The sequence below is a fragment of the Castor canadensis genome, chromosome X (genome assembly GCF_047511655.1).
Source record: "Castor canadensis chromosome X, mCasCan1.hap1v2, whole genome shotgun sequence".
Taxonomy (NCBI): domain Eukaryota; kingdom Metazoa; phylum Chordata; class Mammalia; order Rodentia; family Castoridae; genus Castor; species Castor canadensis.
The window spans coordinates 128,129,291-128,135,197 of NC_133405.1; the positions used below are offsets into that span (position 1 = coordinate 128,129,291).

The 5,907-nt window shown below is 39.4% G+C and overlaps 1 pseudogene; it reads left to right on the forward strand.

Moving 5' to 3' along the window:
• The first annotated feature begins 3,599 nt into the window (after positions 1 to 3,599).
• LOC141419507 (poly(rC)-binding protein 2 pseudogene) lies at positions 3,600 to 4,370 on the forward strand (annotated as a pseudogene).
• The last annotated feature ends 1,537 nt before the right edge of the window (positions 4,371 to 5,907 follow it).

Below are 5,907 nucleotides of genomic sequence, written 5' to 3' on the forward strand. Positions count from 1 at the left end.
CTTCTCCACCAAGACTGCCAACTAGAAAGCTATTTATAAAATTGTTTATCCCACATTCTATTGTGCAAGAGACATTTTTAGACCACACTTACAGCACAGTACTGCACACAATACAAACATAAAATGCCCAACAAAAGTGTAAATGACAATGACAATGATGATGGTGATGGCAATGATAATCAGACATTCCCAGAAGGCTCTCAACAGGACATAGTATACCTGAATAGATAAAAGCAAAACTTCAGAATCAGTTTGGACCTCCATTGAAACTTAGGTGCCACCATTTGTAAGTCATGACTCGTAGAGGAAGTTAGATAGTCTCTTGGTGCCTCTGGTTTTTCCTGTGTCAAACAGGATGAAAGGTTTCTTGTAAAGATTAAATGATACTCTTCTTGTCAAGAACTTGGCAAGTACCAATGGTCCTCATCCTCAACATCATCAATAAAAGACCTCACCAAGTTCTAAATTATCTACAGAGTTCAATGTCATCCAAAGGAAAGACTACAGATATTTACTAAGGAAGATAAGACTGGGAATATAAACTTCTTGATGACAATCCTTTCTTGTGGCTGTCATAGTATAAAATCAGCACAAAATGGTATGCCTTAGATGGGCAATAGAATCAATATTGGTGATGAATCTGGAGTCATTGATGATCCTTACCATTCCCTGAGAGAAATCACTCCCAAAATACTGTTTGTGACTTAGAAATGTGAGTCCCCTTCCAACCCAACATGGCCACAGTCATAGACTGTCAACTCCTGTACACAACAGAAAGCAGGCCTGGGCCTGTTCTGCCTTTTCATGATTGCCTCCCACAGTCATAATTACCCAATATGACAGGCTTCTTCTCTTCCAACAGACAGAGTTAATATGTCCAGTCGTGGATAATAATTTGAAGTATGCAACAAGTTAAACTGTAAACAAGACAGAGTCATGTTTAAAAAAACAAGGAACAAATTTTGCTAAATAAACAGAAGTGAAACTAAAGGAAAGGTCATAGCCTTTATATTTCTATAACAAGTATAATCTAATGATAGTCTGTATCTGCTAGAATGCCTCTGTTTTAGGTTATAATTAAAATTTTCCTTGTGCACTTTCTTTGAGGGATATTTTATATTTCGTCATGTCTTTGCAAATGTAATAGACCTCTTTTTAATCAGCTTTTCCTATTCAGATCACTCCTCTAAAAGACTGATGAACAGATTTATTTCATCTGCTCAATTTGAACAGATTTTGAATGATATCATAGGCACTGTAAGTCAGCTCAGTTTTAGGGATAATTTTGATAGTGAATAGCTATGATGTCAGCAGTACCTTTGGCAGATTGTAGGAATAATGGCCTCCAATTTATTCAAGTCTCCCTGTATCAATGACCTTGCACGGTCTCCTTCTATACTGACTCCACACTTGGCCATATGATTTGTCTTGCCAACAGAGCAATAACACGAGCAAATATTTGGAAAGTACCTGACATTGGAGCGATCCCACTCTTGCTGTTCTCGGGACTTTTGTTATATAAGCTGCCACGTGAACAAACTCATTTGGGGAAACCTGATGGATGATGGGAGAGATTCATGGCTGGAACTCAAATGGCTGCCTCAGCTAACAGCCAACCAAATAAATATCCTAGCTGATCTAGCAGTTGCCTGCAAACCCATGATTGTCACTTAGCAGAGACCAATAGATGATTCAGTTGAGCCCAGTTCAAATTGCAAGACATAGAATTTTAGGTATTGTTTTAAGCCATTAGGTTTTGGGTGCTTTGTTATGGAGTAGCTAATTGATATAGCATCCCAGAGAGAGCAGAATTGTAGAATTGTAGCACTAGCATCAAGGCAGTTATTGAATCTCATCAGAATGATTTTGCTTCTAAAAAACTGAGATTGGCATTAAAGAGAAAGAGGAAATATGGGATCCATCCATCATAGACAGTTATCAACATGGTCACTATGAACACTGGAACAAGCCTAGCCTGAGAGATAAGCCTTAGGTTTTGGACCATCCTTATCCACAGGGGGAGGTAATGGGATGACCCCTCACTACTCAGTGTTTGGGATTAATTGACTATACACTTGAAATGATAAAGAATTTAAGAATCTTTAAAGAATTTTAGAATTCTTTAAGAATTTAAGAATCTCCAGCTTAGCACCACCTAAACCTGCATTTGTTTGATACTTTGCATTTTATGTTTTACATGAAGCCTCTGGTTGGACCAACCAGCTAACTCAGGAAACTGGTACTTGCTCTATAACATTTTCATCTACATTTCCTGAGTGCATATTCTATAAGATGTCCCTGAAAAAGGGTTTTGTGATCACATAAGTCACTACATATGCTCAAGCTCTTGGAATTTCACAAAATACCTTGGCATATTCAAGACCCATTTTTCTTCATTCATTCCAGTGCTTCCAAAATGTATTTGACCTTTTTGTAAATAATGCATATTAAAATTTCAGTTACTAGTGTTTCTCAGAGCAGTCTGAGAGATACTTTAAAACTTTCTCATAATGAAATACAGCACACATGTGAAAGAGTACGTGAAGCATAAGCATTCAGCATCATGACTTATTACAGACCAAACCCTCTTATAACTACCATCTAGCTTAAGAAATGAAATGTTACTAATTTCTCTACCAGACCACTGAGAACTCGTGGCCCATCGCAAGTCTCCCTCTCCTTGCTAAAGGAGGTAACCACTTCCTTGAAGCTCTGGTGACAACCCCTTGCAGTGTTTCACTTCTGCCACATAAATATGCAACCCTAAACTACAGACTGGTTTTGTCTCTTTTCAAAAACTGAGTGGAATTATACAGTGTTTACTGCGGGGGCGTAGAGTTTAAGTATTTCATCTTTAACAGAGAGCACCATATTGTTTCCCAAATCCAAGGTACCCTTGTATAAGAGTTTCAGTTGTTCTACATCCTAGGCTACAGTAAGTACTTGATAATGTCAGGTGTTAACATTTTTGCCAATCTATTCAGAGTGTAGTGGAGATTTTAATTTGCATTCTTATTAGTAGTAATGAGGTTGGGCAGGTTTTATTGTGTTTACCAATCATTTGCATATCCTGTTTTGTATGGCTCGTGTTCAAGTTTCTTGTTCATTTTCCTATTGTGTTCCTATTTTTTCTTAATTTATAGCAGCTTTATTTTTTCTACATAAATGCCCTTTGTTGGGTATGGGAGTTGAAAATCTCTCTCTCTCTCTCTCTCTCTCTCTCTCTCTCTCTCTCGCTCTTGCTCTCTCTCTGGCTTATTTTTTCTTTTTTTGATTTCTTTTGCTAACATAAGTTCTTCATTTAAACATAATCAAATGTATCAATTGCTTTCATTCTCTGCTTAGCACTCTGTGTATCTCCTTTAAGCTCACCTGTCTCCATGTAAAGTAGTGCTCTGAGAAGCTTGGCTTTGGGTGATCACGTCTTTGGTCACGACTAGAAGTGAACGTCCAAACTGCAAACTCCTGGCAACTGGGGAGAAATGGGGAGTGAGTGGGAAGGGGGAAGGTAGAAGACCAGAGGAGGAATGGGAGAAACAAGCAGGAAGGTGACAGGGCCCTGCAGGTGAATTGAAGGTGAATTAACCATCCAGGTACTTATGCATGGACAGGAAGCCGCAAGTATCAGCAGAAAGGAGAATCAGTTAAGAAGATACACTGAGAGTGGTGCACATACCAACACCTCAGAAAGGAATTGTACTAAGAGAATTACCACTTTAGCCGGACCCGCTAATTCTATCTTGCTATGGTCATTGACAAACTGAAAGAGGACAATAGCACAGCTACCTGTAGACCCTGATCACCCTGAACCTGGTAGTATCTTCTTGTCAGTGTGACTCTCTGATTACGAATGTGGTTGCAAGTTCAAGGTAATATGATGAAGGGGTAGAAGGAATTTGGTATAAGTGGCAGGGAACATTCTTCCCAACACAACTGAGCAGTCTGTCACAACTGTTGGCATTTGACAATTCATCATTTAATGTGACCAACAAACCTGTGTGGTAAAAAGTAGAGTTCCCTCAAACCCAAAGGCCATCCAGCTCTCCAGTCATGTTTGGAAGTGGTCAGAACAGATACAGTACAGGCAGCAACAGTGCAAGCTTTTCTCACACCTCCTCACCCTTGTGCCCTTAACTCTGAAATGGAGGGACCTCTTCTAAGAGGTCTATATCATTCAAAGACACCATGCCATGCCACAGCCTCGTTTGACCAAGCTGCCAATGCAAGTCTTGTTTTCCTATGATCCATGGAAACATCTGATTCAGTGGCATTGCATCCACTCTCCAGAGGAGGAAGCCATTGACAGGTTGCATGTATCTACTAAGACCACTCATGAACTCATCATTCTAAGCATTTCATTGGCTGCATAATGGAACATCATGGTGCCACAATCAACAAGACCTGCAAGATATCTGGGGTCATAAAATTTCAAAAAAAATGGAAGAATCTACTGATAGATAGGTTACAACCATTGGATCTGCTTTCATCACTAACCTGGTTTATTGTTTACCTGTCAAGCTTTCCCCAGGGACAGGTAGCATGGGGAACAACTAGAACGATTAGATTCATCCATAATCCCTTTCGGCTGTTCGCTACCCTTGATCCATCAGTGTAGTTCCTGAACAGTCAGCATCTCCAGGTTTTATTTTGGTTTCTGTACACTTTATCATCCACTTGTGATTTTTAAATTATTTTAATTCCTTTCTCCATTTGGCTATTAGTGTTGAGCTCCATGTTTAGATTTATAAGCTTCTCCCTGTTTTGTCTTATTTGAGGGTTTTTTGCTGATGAATTTGTTTTGCTTATCATAGAACTGCAAGATAAATATTAATACAATTCAGTTTAGTTCTGTAATGTTAGAATTTTTAAGTCATAAAAACAAGGAATGGAAAATGTTTTAGATAGACAAGGTTTTCTTCCTAGTTTACTATGCTTTGCAATCACATAAACCTTAGAATATTGATATATTCTTGCTCTGAGCATCTTTCTGCTTTATTCCCTCATGTGAAAAGCTACAGTGCTAAGAACAGTACATTCTACTGGTAGCAAACAAGGAGCAACCTAGTGGAGGTCAAGGAAATGACATTTATAGAGTCACTACTATATGTCAAGCACTGTACTGAGCTGTTGACATACATTATACAGTTAATTCTCTTAATAATTCTGAAGGTAAACATTATTTTCCCTCTTTGTAAGTGGCAAATTTGAGGGGTGCTTATAAGTTGAACAAGGCAAAATAAGTTGAACAAGTTCACATACATCAAACTTCCAGTCAATGACAAAGACAGGATTTGAACTCAAGGTTGATTCCAGGCCCCAAATCCTTGACTTTCCCAATGTATCAGGCTGCATTTCTGTAGGAGCAAAGGACTTAAGAAGTGCTATGGACTGGATGCCTGTGTTCCCTGAAATTCACAAGTTGCAGCCTTAACCCCCAAGGTGTAATATTAGGAGGTGAGCTGGGGATTAGGTTATATGCCCAGAGCCTTCATGAATGGGATTAGTGCTTTTCTAAAATGACCCCAGAGAACTAACTCCCTCACTCTTTCTATCGTGTGAGGACTCAGTGAGAAGAGGCTATTTATGATCCAGGAGGCAAGCCCTCACCAGACACTGAATATGCCAGCACCATTTTTAATTTTTGGTGCTGGGGATGCAACTGAGGGCGTCCTGCTTGCAAAACACGCACTGTACCATGGAGCAACAACCCCAGCCCTGTGTTAGCAGCCTGATTATGGACTCCCCAGGCTCTAGGATTGTAAGAAATAGGGGTTTGTCGTGTAAACCTCCTAGCCTGTGGTATTCTGTTACAGTCTTCCCAACTGAATGAGATGGCAAAGTTGTTCTGTGAAAGCAGATTATGGAGCGTTTCCTTTGCTGAATGATAACTGGTGAAGAAAAATCTTT